The sequence below is a fragment of the Prionailurus viverrinus genome, chromosome D3 (genome assembly GCF_022837055.1).
Source record: "Prionailurus viverrinus isolate Anna chromosome D3, UM_Priviv_1.0, whole genome shotgun sequence".
Classification (NCBI taxonomy): domain Eukaryota; kingdom Metazoa; phylum Chordata; class Mammalia; order Carnivora; family Felidae; genus Prionailurus; species Prionailurus viverrinus.
Genome location: NC_062572.1, coordinates 31,665,872 through 31,684,722, shown reverse-complemented (window position 1 = coordinate 31,684,722; position 18,851 = coordinate 31,665,872). Strand labels below are relative to the sequence as shown.

Genomic DNA, 18,851 nt, shown 5'->3' with positions numbered 1-18,851 from the left:
AAAACTAAGAAGGAAGGGTGAGAGGGAGGGAGGGCTAAAATAGGGGAGGAAGGATGGGAAGGAAAAAAGACCAAATTCAGTCTTGTTAAAGTCATTAGAGTATAAAAATAATGTTAACCTAGTGTGGAATCTCCAAGGTACCAACAAGTGGCTTGACAAAACACTCCTACTAGGTAGTTGGTTCTGAAGATACACATTTATATCAATTCTTGCTTATCTTTACTAATAATTATGGACAGTGGTACAGAAAATCTTATACTGAAGGCAATTAGAAAATGATTTTTTAATATTTATTTAATTTGAAAGAGAGAGCATGGTTGAGTGAGCAGAGGAGAGGTAGAGAGAGAGGGAGAGAAAGAATCCCAAGCAGGCTCTGCACTGTCAGAGCAGAGCCCAACACAGGGCTTGAACTCACAAACCAGGAGATCATGACCTGAGCCAAAACCAAGAGTTGGATGCTTAACTGACTGAGCCAGCCAGACACCCCTAGAAAATGATTTATATTTATTTGTCTTTGAAGACTTTATGTTTATGTAACCAGCATATGAAACATATAGGACTCATGAGGTATAAACATAATGCAACTTTTTGTCTCCCTTTGTTCCCTTTAAGTTTTGTGGGTAAGAGCAAGATCTTCTTCTGCCCCATGAAAACTCAGACAGGCTATGTGACTTTTGTGGTCATTAGCAAGTAGGACAAAATCCTCCAGTCAGAGTTAAAATGTCCATGTCCGTGTCCATGTAATAAACAAAATTGGTGACTTGATTTAAAGTTAAGGTGCCCTCCAGCACCCTTTGCTAGAGCATGCTGCATGGGATAGCCCTTAATGGGGAGAAAGGAGCTTACCAGTTCTCTTCTTCTTTTTTTTCCCCTGAATATAATTTATTGTCAAGTTAGCTAACATACAGAGGACACAGTGTGCTCTTGGTTTCAGGGTAGATTCCCGTGCTTCTTCGCTGACATATAACACCCAGTGCTCATCCCAACCAGTGCCCTCCTCAATGCCCGTTACCAATTTTCCCCTCACCTCACCCCCCCAAATCAAGCCTCAGTTCTCTGTATTTAAGAGTCTCTTATGGTTTGCCTCCCTCTCTGTTTGAAATGATTTTTTACCCTTCCCTTCCCTCATGGACTTCTGTTAAGTTTCTCAGATTCGACATATGAGTGAAAATATATATCTTTCTCTGACTGACTTACTTCACTTAGCATAATACCCTCCAGTTCTATCCACGTTGTTGCAAATGGAAAGACTTCATTCTTTCTCATTGTCAAGTAGGTATTCCATTGTATATATAAACCACATCTTCTTTTTTAAATTTTTTCAATTTAATTTATTCTTTAAAATTTACATCCAAGTTAGTTAGCATATAGTGCAACAATGATTTCAGAAGTAGATTCTTTAATGCCCTTACACATTTAGCCCATCCCCCCTCCCACAACTCCTCCTACAACAGTAACCCTCTGTTTGTTCTCCATATTTAAGAGTCTCTTATTTTTTGTCCCTCTCCCTGTTTTTGTATTATTTTTGCTTCCCTTCCCTTATGTTCATCTGTTTTGTATATTAAAGTCCTCATATAAGTGAAGTCACATGATATTTGTCTTTCTCTAATTTTGCTTAGCATAATACCCTCTAGTTCCATCCACGTAGTTGCAAATGGCAATATTTCATTCTTTCTCATTTCCAAGTAGTGTTCCATTGTATACATAAACCACATCTTTTTTTTTTTGTAATTTTTAACATTTATTTATTTATTTTTGAGACAGAGAGAGACAGAGCATGAACGGGCGAGGGTCAGAGAGAGGGAGACAGAGAATCTGAAACAGGCTCCAGGCTCTGAGCTGTCAGCACAGAGCCCGACGCAGGGCTCGAATTCACAGACCGTGAGATCATGACCTGAACCGAAGTCGGACGCTTAACTGACCATGCCACCCAGGCACCCCACAAAAAAAAAAAAAAAAAGAGAAATTTCTAATCTGTCTTTTTAACATCTCTTTTAGCCTGCTCTTGAGGTTCACAGATGATACTTTTGATCCAGAACTTGCAGCAATGATAGGTAAGCCTGTATTTAAAAATTCAATAGAGAGGCGCCTGGGTGGCTCAGTCGATTAAGCATCCGACTTGGGCTCAGGTCATGATCTCACAGTTTGTGGGTTCGAGCCCTGTGTCAGGCTCTGCTGACAGCTCGGAGCCTGAAGTCTGCTTTGGATTCTGTGTCTCCCTCTCTCTCTGCCCTTCCCCTGCTCACGCGCTCTCTCTCTCTCTCTCTCTGTCTCTCAAAAATAAATAAATGCAAAAAATTAAAAAAAATAAAATTAAATTAAAAAATTCAATAGAAATGCCACATATTTTCTTGCCTTCAGTCTGTTTTATCTGATTCCTTCTATCCTTCATCTCACCACCCCATTGCTTCCATGTCTGTTGCTTTCATGTCTTCTTTATCTTTCAAGGCTCAACTTGGTTTCATTAAATTTCTGGAGTCTTTGTAGATCTCACCAAGCAAAACTAACTTTATTTGTTGGTTCATGGCACTTTGTTTTATCACTGTGGATATTATGATTATCTGTACACACATTTCTTTCTTGTACTATGCATTGTCTTTTATTTAGCAGCATATAATTAGCTGACTATTTGTTGTATGCCACGCATTGTCCTGAGAGGTCGGGTTATAATGATGAGTAATGCAGACTTGGTGTCTATCATCATGGACCTAACAGTATCACCTACTAGCAGACTGTGTTGCCTTTTTAGCGTTTGCTACAGTATCCTGCATATGTTCTGAACTCAACAGGTTTATTGATATTAGTTGTTAAAGATTGTTAGAAGCACTAATACCTAAGTGACTTTTTAAAATGAAATTTAGATTTCCTGAAAGTGGTTTGCTACACTAGCTTACTAGAATACATGAGAAAATAGAGCTAAGTATTTTGGTGTGTCACATGTTTAGAGAGTAGATGACAATAGAAAAGTATCAAGAGACAGCGTGCAGGATGTGAAAGAGCTGAGTCAGAGCAGGATAGTAGTCTTGGCTCTGCCTTGAACCAGTTGTCTAGATTTTGAGCAAGTCCTTTAACTTCACTGTTTTCAGAGTGATAATACATTTTTCTTACAGCTCTAAAATTTCATGATCTGATGAGCAGAATGTAGTAAATACGATCCTAGCATTATTATTAGGGAAAATGAGTTTCTCTTAACTGGCTTTATTTGTTTTCATTTATTGTGTGTGTAGATTTATTTTTGTTTCCTTTTTTTTCAAATGTTAAATAATTTCATACTTAGCGAAATGTTATAAAAATAGTACAAGAATTTTTGCATAGCCCCAAACATTAATATTTATGCTTTAAACGTGTGCTTTATCATTCTTCCTTTACATACACATACCAGCATTCTTGGGTTTTTTTTGTTTGTTTGTTTTTGTGTTTTTTAATTGAGACTAAAACTGGAGACATGATTAACCTCTAAATACTCTGGTGTGTATTTCCTAAATGAAGATGGATACAATTCTACTCTATGTAGACAGATTTCATTAATTGTCTCCCTAATGTCTTATTTAGAAAAAAAAAAAGAAAAAACTATGTTTTGTTTCTGGTCCAGGATCCAGTCCAGGATCACACACAATTTCTCTCCAGTCATTCTCTCCAGTCTTTCTTTGTCTTTCATGGCTTTTACATTTTTGGAGTTCTTACAGGTCAGTTACATTGTAGAATATCCTTCAAATGCATTTGTCCAGAGTATCCTCATGGTTAGATTCAGGTTATGCTTTTTTGACAGGAATTCTTCAAAGTGTTTCTCAGAGCATGGTGGATATCTGTACCATTCCTGTGATGGGATTTAGGTCACTTAAAGTGACATATGCCAAATTTCCCTACTATGAAGTGTCATTCTGTCATTCTAACTATGGTGGTTATCAAACGGTGATTTTTCAAATCCCATCATTCCATCTACATTTCTTATTTACAATTCTGTAAGGAGGAGGTCTCTTTTTTGTTTCTTTCTATCAATATGCACTCACAGTGCCTCTAAATGTTTAGTCAGCTATACCAAGCATTACTTAGCTTTTGTGTGGCATATTAGCATTTACCGATTTACTTTTATGTGTGTGAAAAGAAGTCATTGAAAACACTAGTAATTTAGGGACACCTGGGTGGCTTAGTCAGTTAAGCATCGAGCCTTGGCTCAGGTCATGACCTCATGGTTCATGAGTTCGAGCCCCGCATCGGGCTCTGTGCTGACAGCTCAGAGCCTGGAGCCTGCTTCAGATTCTGTGTCTCCCTCTCTCTGTGCCCCTCCCTGGCTCATGCTCTGTCTCTCACTCTCTATCAAAAATAAAATAAAAACATTAAAAAAAGATTAAAACACTAGCAACTTAAAATCCATTTTAATTTGGCTTTTATATATTACTTGTTCCTTTAAAAAATTGGTAGTAAAACTTCATTTCACTCAGAACATGCCTAACAATGGATAGTGAGGAGAAGGGTAGTAACTGGCAGGAAAATAAATTTGCCTAGAGTTAAAATTTTACTAAGGGAATGATCCATATATAATATAAAGCCATCTGTCCTCATTTCAAACCCAATTGGAATCTGGGGAGTATGATACATTATGTGTTGTACTTCCTATTAAAAAGACTTTTTCTGTTTTAAAAAGAAATACTGAGATTGTGGCATACTGATGAGTATATACATAATTTGTTCCCCAGATGGGCCCTACGTCTTGAAAAGTATCTTTTACATTTAGGCATCAGATTATTTTCTGCCTTAGGTTATAACTAACATACACATGAGTTTTTAAAATAAAAGCAATTAGCCCATTTGTTATAATGACCTTGTAAAACTTAGTGCATTGTGGAAAATTAGTATCTTATCAATAAAATAGTAAGGAAAGCATACTTTTATCTTTCCGTAATATGGTGAGACACTCAAGTTTTTGTCTTGTATAAAATATCCTTTTAACATATTTGTTAGATTTTGAGTCTGAGGATGGTACAATAAAGTTGGCATTTTCTTTTTTTCCTTTCTGGCAGTTGGCCAGAGTAACAACAAAGAGAGGGAAAAACTAAAACACATACGCTGTATTCCACTAAACTAGAAGAGAGCTAAAAACCCTAGGCCACAAAAAAGGCGGAATGTCTGCCAAAAGCAGCGAGAATAAGCAGGCTGCATGTGGGAAGTGGAGCGAGGATACCACAGCTATAGAGCTTGGAACCAGCAAGAGATGCTTCATGAAACCGAGAGGCCCACCCTGAGATGCAAAACCAAAATCCCTTGTTTGCAAAAGCAACATGGGCTTTTAAAGCTGATGGCAGGAGTTTCCCTGTACCTGGTTTGATTCTAAGAAGTTGGGGAGATGAAGCCAAACAGGCTTTTTTTTTTTTTTTTTGGCATTTTTCTGTCTCTGTAGCAGTGGGGAAGAGATGTCTTTGCATCCTGAAAACCTCAGGGCTGCTTGTCTCCAGTGGCTGTTGAGAATTAAAAAAAAAAAAAAAAAAAAAAAAAAGATTCTCATGGAAAACGCTGAATCAAGACAAAGTTTTTCTGGTCAGGAACTGGAGTCACTATGGCCTTCTTCATGAACCTCTTACAAATAGCTTATCCAAAAAAACCCCAACCTCCTTTAAAGATGAATTAACAAAAGGATTTCAGCTGAGGGCCACTCCTACCTTTCCAGAATCAAAAAGGAAGAAAGTAGCAGAAAAACCAAGGACAGATAAAGCATACTCAACAGAAAAAATACTTCTGTAAGGGAGCTGAAAATCATGTCCAACCATTTTGTTACTTTAAAACACTTTTTGGAAGTATTTACCACTGAGAGCACAAAGCAGTGATAGAAGAGGTCAGGGAAGAGATAGTGTAGCCACATGAGAAAATGCAATGTAAGCTGATTGAGCAGAAAGAAAAATAAGGTAAGAAAATAAAACCATCGCTGCAATGAAGGTGAAATTAGAAGGATCACAAGGGACAGTAGAGACTGGAACACAAAATAAAGGACAGGGAAGCTAGAAATGGAAAAAGTGGGTGGAATTTATCAAAGTGAATACAAATGTTAAAACACATTAGAGAAAATGATGTGGAAATCAGAAAAGGAGATTCAGCATATGTGTATTTGAATCTTAGAAGAAGAAATAGAATGAGGCAACAGATACAAAGGTATGACCCAAGGTAATTATTTCTGACATAAAAATAAATACAGACACTCACAAAATTGTAAGAATATACTGAACAGGTTTTTTGTTTGCTACGTAGGGGTGTTTGAAAGAAAAAGGCATAAAGTTTCTTTTTCTGCTGTGGCGAGGCCATATGATGGTACTTAATTGGCTGCATAAGTAGAACTAATTGAAATGTAAGCATCGGTTAGATCTTGTAGAAATTAGTTACACTAATTTCATATAATTTGATTACATGGGCAAAATTTGCTTCATGTTAAAGTTTTTATTTTTAACTTTAATTTTTTTAAGTTTTTGTTTTTTAATTTACTCTGTTTTAGGTAACTTACCTTTGAGTAGAAAAAGTGCTTTAAGTAAAACTTTTTTTCAAATAAAAAAATTAGAAAATTTAAAACGAGTTGCCTACTTGAGATAGCTCTAAACTGTTCCTTAATCTGGTTGTAAGACATAATTGCTAAAATATATGAAAATGGTTTATAAACTTTAAAAAAATAAATAAATAAATTATTGAGAAAAAAAAAAGAAAATGGTTTGAGGTTTGATACATTTCAATGTAGACAAATTTTGGTTGTGATTGGTTGACTTAGGTCAATGACTCTTATTACTCCCTTGTTAAACTTTTAAAAATATTAATGAGTGTGCCCGCTTATTACCTGTGTTTGGCTTCTAAGGACAAGCGGCCAAATCTGCTCCATCCACAAGTTACCTTATGGTTTGGGCTTACTTAACAAAATGACAATTTATTTAAAATAGTGACTTTATATATCTTGTTTAATGCCATAACACAAACTTGTTAAATTATTTGGAAATATTAGGTAGTTAGAAGAAAAATATAACTGTTCTGTTTCATGTAATTTCATTCAGTTAAACATTTTAATTGGAGTAAAGCAATAAAGAGGGCTCTAGCATTTCTGTATGTAGAATAATGACAAATGGTCTTCATCATATGTAAATAATTTCTTTTTTCCTCTTTTACTAAGGGTTTTATTGGGAGAGAGGGACTTTTTTCCTATGCCTTGTCAGCACTGATTAATGGTTGATAGACTTTTTAATATGGAAGTGTCCTTGCTTTCCTAGATAGGTCTTCGCTCATATTTTTGACATATTTCTGGATTATGTTGACTAATAGTTTAGGATTTTTACATCTGTTTTTGTACACAAGATAGTCTTTATTTTTTTAAAAAACAGGATTTTATATTAAAGTTGTACTGGTTTATAAAATGAAAGTTTTCTATCCTTTAATATTGTCTTTATTAGCTTCAATATTGGAATTATCTGTTCTGTAGAGGTTACATTTTACCTGTGAGTCGTTTTGATCCTTCTCCCTTCTTTACAATTCTAACCTCTTCCGGTTTTCTATTTCTTAGGACAGCCTTGGGAGTGCGGCGGCGGCGGGGGGCGGCGGCGGCGGGCGGCGGCGGCGGCGGGCGGCGGCGGCGGGCGGCGGCGGCGGCGGCGGGCGGCGGCGGCGGCGGCGGGCGGCGGCGGCGGCGGCGGGCGGCGGCGGCGGCGGCGGGCGGCGGCGGCGGCGGCGGGCGGCGGCGGCGGCGGCGGGCGGCGGCGGCGGCGGCGGGCGGCGGCGGCGGCGGCGGGCGGCGGCGGCAGCTGCGGCGTACGAATGAGGCGTGCTGTGGCGGCGGCGGCTGCGCGGGGCGGCTGGGTGGCGGGGCGTGATGTCACCGGGCGCTCGGCCCCGCCCTCCCGCGGCTGCAGCTGCGGAGCCAGAGAGCGGGCACCAACACAGTCTGGGCTGAGAACGCAGCGTGCGCGGCCATGGCCTCCGGCGCCTCGCTAAGCGGGCGCAGGGCGCGGGAGCAGCGGGAGGGCAGCCCCGGGCCCCCGCCCCCAGCGCTTGGCTGACCGGCTGCCCCCTCGTCTCGTCCCACAGAGGCGGACACTCGACATAGGCTGCTGCGCACCGTCCAGAAGGAGGTGGGTGCTGGAGGCGGGGGCGGGGTCGCGATCCTGGGGGAGGGGGCTTTCAAGCCCCCAGGGAAGGGTTTCCGGAGGAGAGGTGGCCGTTGGCAGCGGCGGGGATGGCCATTTCTGGTTTGGGGCTCAACCTGGCTGGGTATTTACCTCCGGCGGAACTGGAGGCGAGTGAGTTTGGGGGTTGGAGTATAGGGGGACTCTGGATGTTTTTATGCTGTGTGCAGGGGCGGGTGCAGCGGGAGGGCCCCCCGGGTGTGGGTCACCCCTGGATATGTCTGGGTAGGACCTCCTCTTGTGAAAGAGCCGGTGGTTGGATCTCAGTGAGGTGAGGCAAGCGCCTGGGAGGGCTGACTGGGCATATTGGGTGGTGGGGGGCTGAATGGAGCTGTAGAAGGAAGACCAGACTTCGGAAGGGGGGAAAGGTTCACTGTGGAAAAATGCCCCTCATCCCATATCTCCCCTTTCCCGCAAATTCTCAGTGCTTGGAGCCACCCCCAGAAGCCAAGAGACTCCCCCCGTCCCCCATCCCTGAAAGCCCCTGGCAAGTGGGTTACTCCATTTGTGGGCTTGTCCCCTGCTGTTTTGGCAGGTGGGTTTCCCTTACCCCCTACCCCACCCCCACATGCAGGAGAGTGAGAAGCAAGCAAGGTTCAACTGTCCCTCTGCCCCTTCCCTCTCTTTGGGGCCAACTGGGAACCCAGTCCAGCCTTTACTTTGTAGCCCTGGACTGGCCGCAGACGGCAGAATCCATAGTGGTTGGTTCCTGGGGAGCCTTTAGATGCTTGGACTGTGTGTGTGCGCGTGTGTGTAAAGCATGCACACGCCTATGTGGGCGAGGACATGTGGCTGTGAGTGTGTGCCTCTGAGCATGTCTGTGCATCGGTCTGGAGATATCCAAGTATATCTTCTTATTGCGTGTACATGGGTCTGTGTGTTCATGTGTTTTCGTGAGTATGAGGTGTATCTGTGTGATGCATGAGTCTCTGTGTACATGGGTGAGGCCGTGACCATGTATGTGCGATTGTATGCGTGTCTATCGCCTTCCTTATGTCACTTCCCATCCTGGGACCCTGCCACTGCTGAGCTGCCTCACCCCTGTATCTTGAGTCCTCAGTCTGAGACCACAAATGCCCTCAGACCTTGGGGGCTGGCCTCATATCTGTGCCTGTGTATGTGTGTTGAGGGTATCCGCATCTGGTGTCAGCACTGAGCACCAAGAAGCCCCTCCCCGCCTGGTGGCAGACAGCCACCAAAGGACAGGCTTGAAGCCTGGACTTGTTGCTGCCCCTCCCTGCTCAGAAAGCTTGGGCATATGTCTGTGTATAGGTCTCTAGGTGTGGCATGTCCCGCATTGTTGAAAGAATCAGCTCCAGGGCTGACTGTACATTCTAGCATTTTTTTAAAACATTTATTTAGTTTTGAGACAGAGAGGGACAGAGCATGAATGGGGGAGAGTCATAGAGAGAGGGAGACATAGAATCTGAAGCAGGCTCCAGGCTCTGAGACGTCAGCACAGAGACCAACGCGAAGCTGGAACTCACAGACCATGAGATCATGACCTGAGCCACAGTCGGACACTTAACCGACTGAACCACCCAGGCACCCCTCATTCTAGCATTTCTGAATAAGGTGAGATGTGTGGAATTCCTCAGAAAGGCCCAGATGTTTTCAGTTTAGCTCTCTTAGAGGCCCTGTGGGGACCTGAAGAAAGCTCTATGTAGATAGACCACCTTCCAACAAAACATACAGACCTACAATATTCTGATGACTATGTTAGGGGAGGGTGTCTCTAGCACTTCCCCCAAAAGCCTTCAGGTTAAAAACCTGCAGACTCTTTGTTCATTGTTTAACCAAACCTAGCTGTAATATGTGCTCTGCAGATGTTTGCAACTGGAATGGCTGTGTTTTCAAGGAAATGGTTGGCTGTTCAACTGGGAGTGGAGGCCACAGGCAGAAGAATGTGTGAACAAGGCATCTGCCTCTGGGCAGGGCACCAGCTGGGACCCTGGTCCCAGCTCTGCCAGCAGCTCCCTCGATGCCCTGGACAAGTCCTTTCCCCTCTCGAGGACTCAGTTTCCACATGTGGAGAAGGAGCGTCGTTGGAGGTCCCACCCATGTCAGTCTAGTTTGGATTATTGGCCATGGGGTGGGGGGTTGGGGTGGATATACCTTGCCCCTGGTGACCAGAGGTGTAGGCCTGCATCCTCTCTCCTGGGAGCAGCCGAGTTTGGGGCATGGAATGAGCTTTCTGCCTGACATGAGGCCAAGGCCATCACCTGATCAGAGGGACCTGTGTGGCATCCCATTGGTGCCTCAGGGGGGCAGGGACAGAACCTTGCAAATTTGGGCAAAAGGCCTCTAGCGCCCATTGACTCCGGATCTGCAGTCAGAAGGCAGGGCTTACAGTAGTGAGTTGGTGGCTGATTCTGAATTCTGTATTTCTTGGGGCACATCGTTTCCAGAATCAGAACTTCCATTTCCTGGGGGCTATTCTGTGCCGTACCCTGTGTGTACAGGTAACTTTCTGAGGTGAGTGCGATTGTCCCCACTTTACAGACAGAGAACCTGAGCTTGGAGGGGAGGCGTGGTTGCTCAAGAGCACACAGCTGACAGGGTGCGGAGCCAGACACTTCACCCCCAGGTCTGTCTGACATCAGAGCCAAGCTTTTACATGTCATAACCCAAACGTGTCCATCCACGTCTACGCAGCACTGCAATGTCAGCATGTGTGGTGCCATGATTTCCATCGCACAGATTGCCTCCACTGTTGTCAACATGTTGCATGACAGTGGTCCATTTTTAGTAGTATATATTTTTCAGTTCCTTTGTTTAGTTTTGAGTGAGAGAGCATGCATGTGTGTGAGCAGCAAAGGGGCAGAGAGAGAGGGGAGAAAGAATCCTGTGCTCTCAGCACAGAGCCTGATGCAGGACTTGATCCCATGAAGTGTGAGGTCATGACCTGAGCTTAGATGCAGACTTGGACGCTGAACCAACTGAGCCACCCAGGCACCCTGACAACAGTGGTGCATTTTATTATTTTTTTCAACGTTTATTTATTTTTGGGACAGAGAGAGACAGAGCATGAACGGGGGAGGGGCAGAGAGAGAGGGAGACACAGAATCAGAAACAGGCTCCAGGCTATGAGCCATCAGCCCAGAGCCCGACGTGGGGCTCGAACTCACAGACCACGAGATCGTGACCTGGCTGAAGTCGGACGCTTAACCAACTGCGCCACCCAGGCACCTTGACAACAGTGGTGCATTTTATATGGACACTAACTCATCATTTTCAGGCAAAGTTTCTAATTTGCATTAGTGTTCAGCCTTGGTGTTATACATTCTATGAGTTTTAACAAATGTGTAATGATGTGAATCCATCTTTGTGGTATCGTGTGAAAGAGTTTCACTGCCTTAAAAGTCCTCTGTGCTGTGCCCCTTTATCCCTACATTCACCCCAATCCTTAACTCCATAGCCTTGCTCTCTCCAGAGTGTCATATAGTTAGAATCACAGAGTGGATATTTTTGAATGTTTAGAAAATTAAAATTCCCCCGTAATTGAATGTAGGCATTCAAGATATTCCTTGCCCTTTGTTTTGTTTTGTTGCTCAGCAGTAGAGGATCTGATGACATATGCCTTCCATGAACAAAGCATAATTTCTCTAGATGTGTGTTACCTAATGGGGAGGGTTGAGAAAAATGACATCATGAACCACTACATAGCACTCACACTGGGATCATACTCCTCTGTGATGTACGGTGGGTCTAGATAGAGTCTCTAGCAATGGAAGGAGACAGTCTCAAGAGGTTAGAACTTTATCAAACTGGAATGCCAAATCCTTCTTCCTTAACTTCCCATCGGAAATAAGGCCAGGGCAAGTCTGTTTGCTGTGGTTTGGCCATGCTGCAAAGTACAGTAGCTATAGAGCACACTTTGTGAGGGGGTGTTTCGTCCTAAAACTGAACAGTGTCTGCTGAAGAGCTGGGGATGTTCTGCCGTGTTACAAGAAAATAAACACACTCTCTTTTAACTCCTCTAGTAGTGGAAGTCCAGAAAAATCATGCTAGTTTCAGTTTGACATTGTCAGCTTAGGATATTCACCTAACGATACCATTTTCCTCCAGCGTCAGAGAGTCGGTCAGTGATGGTCATTGTAAACATCAGTTCACCCGTAGGTGTCAAATTCTGATAAAACCCATTCTTGCTTTTGGTCAATATAGAGGAGAAGGTAAGATTTCTTAGTGCTTTAAGCCTACCAATGGTATAATTACCATTCAGTGTAGTGTGGTTTCCAGGTGTGGTCCCAAAGCAATACTTTTTCACAAATCATAAGCCGTACACTTGTAATTTCCTATATTTTTCGATTGTTGATTTAACATGTATTTTGCTTTCTTCTCTAGGAGCAGATAAGAATGCTGAGGGAGACTCTATAACCAGGTAGGATTTTTATGGATTTGTAAAAATGACATTTGTTGGGGCACCTGGGTGGCTCATTCGGTTAAGGGTGTGACTCTTGATTTCAACTCAGGTTTGTGATTTCAAGCCCCACGTCGAGTTTTGTGCTGACAGCCTCCTTAGGATATCTTTCCCTCTTTCTGTGTGCACTCACTCTCAAAGTATAAAGGAATGAAATATAATGAAATGAAAAATGAAATGAAAGGGAATGAAATGAATGAACTGAAAATTATGTGTTTCCTAAGGGAACGCAGAGAACAAAAGCAGTTGTTGAGTGTTCTACCCTGGACGAGACACTATAACCTATGCGTAACATCTGTTAAGCTATATAGTTATTGCATAGCTTTGCAAAGTAGCTGTGTTATTGTAGCCTACTTTTTATTACTTTGGCAACTGTGGTTCAGGGAAGTTGATTACTCGCCCCATGATTCCATAGTTAATGAGTAGCTGAGGGGTTTGTGCGTCAGCTTGTGTAGTTTCCACATCCATGCTCTGGTTCCTCTGCAGCACTGAGATGAACACACAGATCCTAGGGCAGATCAACTCAGAATGTCAAAGGTAATGATGTCGGAGCTCCAATTTAGAGTTTTCTTAAGAAAGCAGGTTAGTCCAAGCATTTGCCCTTATATGTTTGACCACCAGTGCTAACAAAAGTAATTAGTGTGGTGGTAACTAGTCCCTTGTTTTTACCATCAGAGATTTTAGGGTGGATGTCAGCTATGGCCATGGTGTCACGGCTTTTAGGTAATAAGCAAGATCTAGTCAGGCAGCTCCTTAGATGTGGTGATATCCCCTCTTCTTGAGACAAGTGAGTTTTCTGTAAGGGAAGGATATCCAGTTGTAGACATGTTACGTTAATTAAATTCAGCCTCTGTTTTGAGGATATTGGTCTATGATTCTCTGTTACCTAAGTTCCCCGTCTGGTTTCCCCTTGGGCTAGTACCCTTGACTAGTTCTAGGAAGTTTTTTCTTTTTTTGGAGATGTTTTTTTCCCATGACTTTTCTGTACTGTGCTTTTGCCTTTTTACTTCCTTCTATGGTTTTCTTGGTATTTTTTTTTCCATTAAGTTTTCCACTTCTGCCATCTAAGGACTCTCCATTTTTCCAGAGGCCAAATCAAAAGCATTTAGAATCTCAAGATGTAGGGAACCTCAGAGATTACTTCATCAAAATACCCTCTGGTACTTCAACCTATGTTTAACCTCCTTGCCCAATGGTTATTTCCATGGAGAATTTGAAACTCAAAAGAGATTGAAGTGACCTATTTGGATATGATAAGTGACAGAAATGAGATTTAAATTCGGGTTCTTTTTTTCTTTCTTTCTTTCTTTCTTTCTTTCTTTCTTCTTTCCTTTCTTTGTTTTTGTCTTCACCTTGCAGGCAAATTTTCAATAGTTTCTAGAAAGCTGTGGAGCGGGTCTAATGAATACAATGAAGTATGGTAAGAATTGAATTAGCAGAGGAGACCAGGATTCAAGAAGAACAACACTGAGCTGGATAGGAATAAGAGTTTCAGAAAAGATGTCAGAAGATGGGGGTTTATGCCAAGTGAGATAAAGGTGAATGACAGGAATGAAGGACCCAGGATTAGGGGAGTTGCTTAGAAAGGCGTATTCAAATAGAGAGTTCAAGAGGGTCCTGACCAGGTTTCTGCTTTTGTGTCTGTTGGTTTCATTGAAGGTGCGAGCATACTTCAGATTTTCTGTTGAGAGAGATTGAAAATCATTTGAGCTGCTGGGAAGAGTCTGTTTACAGCAAAGAGAAATATGATATCATCTACTTGCACCCCCACTTAGGGAGGATGGCTTAGATCCTCTCAAGGAATTGGGGGTGGGGGTGGAGATTGTGATCTACAGAGATGTATGGCCCAAGGCGAGCTGTCTCCTCACTTCACCTCTTTTCCTAAATCTGTGATGCCCTTCCCATGTACCTGTAGGGCTGGGCAGGGGTAGGACTGACTTGTCAAATCAGTAAGGGAGCTTCATCTGGATAGGTGATAACATGCCTATGTTGAGGTGACTGTGTGGATGACTGAGACTCCCAATTAGCTTGTTCTCCAGGAGCAGGACATGGCTCCTACCCTCGGTCATTTGAGCCCATCCTTGTTGTAGGAGTCTGTGCCTTCATAGGCTAAAGATTGAAAGGTTGGAGAATGCCACTGAACCGTGCCGAAGAGTAATGTAGGAGTGGGAGCTCATGGGGACGAAAATATTCAGGCAGCGTATAAAGAAATAGAGGCACAACTACCAGGACCATTTTGATCGCAGTCTCTCTCCTTGGGTAGCTGAATGCCCCTGAAGTCTTGGAAGGTCTTGCTCGTTCTTCTGGACCTCAATAAGGCAAGACCAGTGTAGGAACAAAGTTGGCCTTGGGAACTTTTAATCTTTTAATCTCTAGTTGGTACTTCCACTCATAACATAGAAACCTCGTGCTCGCCATAAGTGTAGCTCCCATCTGTTAATGTATAATGCTATTATGTATCACTGACTAGATTCTCTCTGGTGTACCTTTGAGCCTTGTGATTTATTTACTCTGTAACTGGAGCCCTGAACTTCCCTTTCCCCTTCACCCATTTTGTCCATCCCTCCCCTCCCCTCCCTTTTGGGAACAGTCAATTCTCTGCATTTATGGGTCTGTTTCTGCTTTTTCTCTGTTTGTTCATTTGTTCCCCTTTTTAGATTCTACATAGAAGTGAAATCATATAGGATTTGTCTTTCTCTGTCTGACTTATTTCACTTACCCTCATACCGTCTAGGTATATCCATGATGTTGCAGATGGCAAGATCTCATTCTAGTTTAAAGCTGCGTAATATTCCATTGTGTGTGTGTGTGTGTGTGTGTGTGTGTGTGTGTGTGTGTGGTCTGTTCATGTATTGATGGACACTTGGGTTGCTTCCATATCTTGTCTATTGTAAATAATGCTACAATAAAGATAGGGGTGCATATATCTTTTCAAATTAGTATTTCCATTTCCCTTGGGTAAATAAATACCCAGTAGTGGAATTCCTGGATCCTATGGTATTTGTATTTTTAATTTGTTGAGGCCCCTCCATACTGGCTTTTGCTGTGGCGATACCAATTTACATCCCATGACCATTGCACAAGGGTTGTTTTTCTCCACACCCTGAGCAACCCTTGTTGTTTCCTGTGTGTTGAAACTGAGCCATTCTGACAGATGTGAGGTGAGAAGTCATTGTGATAACTTTTATACATTTAATTTTCAACCATTTCAGAGAATTCCCTGCCTGTCACACTGGGTTATGGAAACTCAGACTGGGTGTTTCCTGGAGATTTCATGGGTTAGGAGAGGTGGAGGCAAAATAACGAACTGAAAGCTGTTTTAAAACAGGGTCCAAATTTTGAAAGACCTATACTCTGGAAACCTTAAAACACTGATGGAAGAAATTGAAGGTGACGGAAAGAGAAAGACATCCGATGCTCATAGATGGGAAGAATATGTATTTTTAAAGTGTCTACACTACCCAAAGGAATCTACAGATGTAATGCAATCCCTGTCAACATACCAACAGCATTTGTCACAGAGCTATACAAACAATCCTAACCGTTCTATACAACCACAAAACACCTTGAATGGCCAAAGCAATATTGGAAAAGAGGAAAACTGAAAGTATCACAATCTCAGATTTCAAGTTTTATTCCAAAGCCGTAGTAATCCAAACAGTATGGTGGGTACTGGTGTAGAACATAGCCACATAGCTCAATGGAATAGAACCGAAAACCCAGAAAGAGATCCACAACTGTATGGCAGTTAATCTTCCACAAACAGGAAAGACTATCCAGTGGGGAAAAGGCAGTCTCTTCACCAAATGGTGTTGGGAAAACCGGACAAGCCACATACCAAACAATGAACTTGGACCAATTTCTTTACCATAGAAATAAACTCAAAATGAATTAAAGACCTAAGTGTGAGACCTGAAACCATAAGAAATCCTTGAAGAGAGCACAGGCCATCATTTCTCTGTCTTTGGCTGTAGCAACATTTTACTAGTTATGTCTCCTGAGCCAAAGGACGTAAAACAAGAATAACTATGGGGACTACATCAAACTACAAAGCTTTTGCACAGTGAAGGAAACCGTCAAAACTAAAGGGAACCTCTGGAATGGGAGAACATATTTGCAAATGTTTTGCAAAGCCAATAAAGGGTTAATATTAACAATGTATAAAAAATTGATACAAGTCAACATCCCCCCCTCCAAAAAAGCCCAGTTTAAAAATGAGCAGAAGACATAACCAGACATTTTCCACAGACAACATACAGATGGTCAACAGACACCTGAAAAGATGCTCCCCAAAACTACAACGAGATACCATGTTCACACTGTCAGAATGGCTAAACTCCCAGACACAAGAAGCAAGTGTTTGTGAGGATGTGGAGACAGAGGAGACCTCTTGCACTGTTGGTGGAAATGCAGTGAGTGCGGCCCCTGTGGAAAACAGTATGGAGGTTCCTCAAAAAATTAAAAACAGAACTCTCCTATGATCCAGTAATCAAAAGAATACAAAAACATGAATTCCATGGGACACACGCACCCCTGTGTTTATTGCAGCATTATTTCCAATAGCCAGCACAAGCATCCATTGACAAACGAGTGAAAAAAGAAGTCCTATATGTATGTATGTATGTGTGTGTGTATATGTATATCCATACACACACACACACACACACACACACACACACTGTGATATTACTCAGCCATAAAACAACGAAACCTTGTCTTTTGCAATGACCTGGTTGAAGCCCGAGAGTAGTAGGGTAAGCAAAGTCAGGGAAAGACAAATACCATGTGGTTTTACTCATGTAGCACCTAAGAAACAACAAATGAGCAAAGGGAGAAAAAAAAGGGCGAGACAAACCAAGAAATAGGCTCTTAACTGCAGACCAACCAGATGGTTCCCAGAGAGGAGGTGAGTGGTGGGAGGGGTGAAAGAGGTTATGGGGATGAAGGAGTGCCCTTGTCATGATGAGCAGAGGGTGAGTATGGAGTTGGTGAATCACTGTATTGTACCACTTAAATTAATGTAACACTGGATGTTACTGTTACTGGAATTAAAATAAAACTTAATGAAAAAGACAGAGGCCAACTTTTTATTATACCAAGAAACTTTGTTGAGTAAACAGCTGACATTTCCCTTATTTTTGAAATTTTGTTTTTTAATAAATGAACATGTTTTTGTTGTATATTTTTGCTCTAAAGGCTTTCCGACAAACCTGGTCTTGATGATTCATGGTCTACATCAGCTAGCCAAGACTTCGATTTTGGTACCAAGGTAAAGTACCCTCCTGTGAAACTCACTTTCCTGCTCTGAATTTAGTTTTCTCCCTTATTTACTCTTAAAATTTAACAGTATCCTGTGTATCATCATTTTATGTGTGTAATGGAAAGTTAGCAAGAACAAACCACTTTGCAGATACATGACGCGTTGAATGTTTGGTTTTGTTTTGTTTTGTTTTGTTTTACTCTGGTAAATCCTAGAGGTGGAGGCTGATCAAAGAATGGGCTGGAAAATACATAATGACTGTGACATTATATTGGGAAAAGCTTTCCCATAATGGAGGAAATATGACATTGGGTTAAGGATAAGGATTCTTACTGTGATAGTAGCATGACTGATAATACTCTTGCCTAAATGAAATCTTATTGGATCCAAGTATCTATTGTAGGTTGCCCCCGGCCCCGGGCAAGTTTTATTTTGGTGAGACACAGGATTTTCCTTTGTCTCCATCCTTTGTTCTACATTTAGACTGAAATAACATTAGAAAATGTAGAAACTTAGATGTTTCCATTATATCTCAACATTTACCTTACAAAGGTGTTCCCCTGTATTTTTGAAATACCTCCACGAAGAGTAAGTTACAATTGTGCATCTCCCTGAAGAATATGTATTTTGCTGAAAAGAGTAGCTCTATGAGCAGAGGCTCTTCATAGCCAAGTTGTCAAATTTCTAATTTCAGAAATCTTTCCTATTCTAGCTTTTAAAACTTTCTCCTCCTAGTCCTTGTGTCTGATTCTAAAATTTAAAGTTTCAGACATCTGATGTTTATTTAAATATTCATTTCAAAGCCCCTAAATCATTATAAGCTACTGGAGGTTATGAAACGTACTTGTTTGACTCCTGGAGCTCCTAGGATAAAGTCTTGCTTGGAAGAAGCAATGTCATAGTTTTTGAATGTGAATAAATGAGTAGGGAAATGGAATTCCGTAGAATGGAATTTGAAAAGTAATGAAATACGCATGATATATCACAATTAAATATGTGAATTTAAAAAGTAAGGCTTCAGTTT

General features: G+C 42.0%; 1 protein-coding gene across 1 annotated transcript in view; it reads left to right on the top strand.

Annotated features, from left to right (window-relative positions):
• Positions 1 to 7,799: 7,799 nt before the first annotated feature.
• Positions 7,800 to 18,851, top strand: part of LOC125148788 (small G protein signaling modulator 1-like) — a 113,066-nt gene continuing 102,014 nt past the window's right edge. The window contains exons 1-3 of the mRNA XM_047827054.1: positions 7,800 to 8,093; positions 12,492 to 12,528; positions 17,764 to 17,836. The gene's annotated coding sequence lies outside the window, so the exon portion shown is untranslated. The remainder of the gene's footprint in view (positions 8,094 to 12,491; positions 12,529 to 17,763; positions 17,837 to 18,851) is intronic.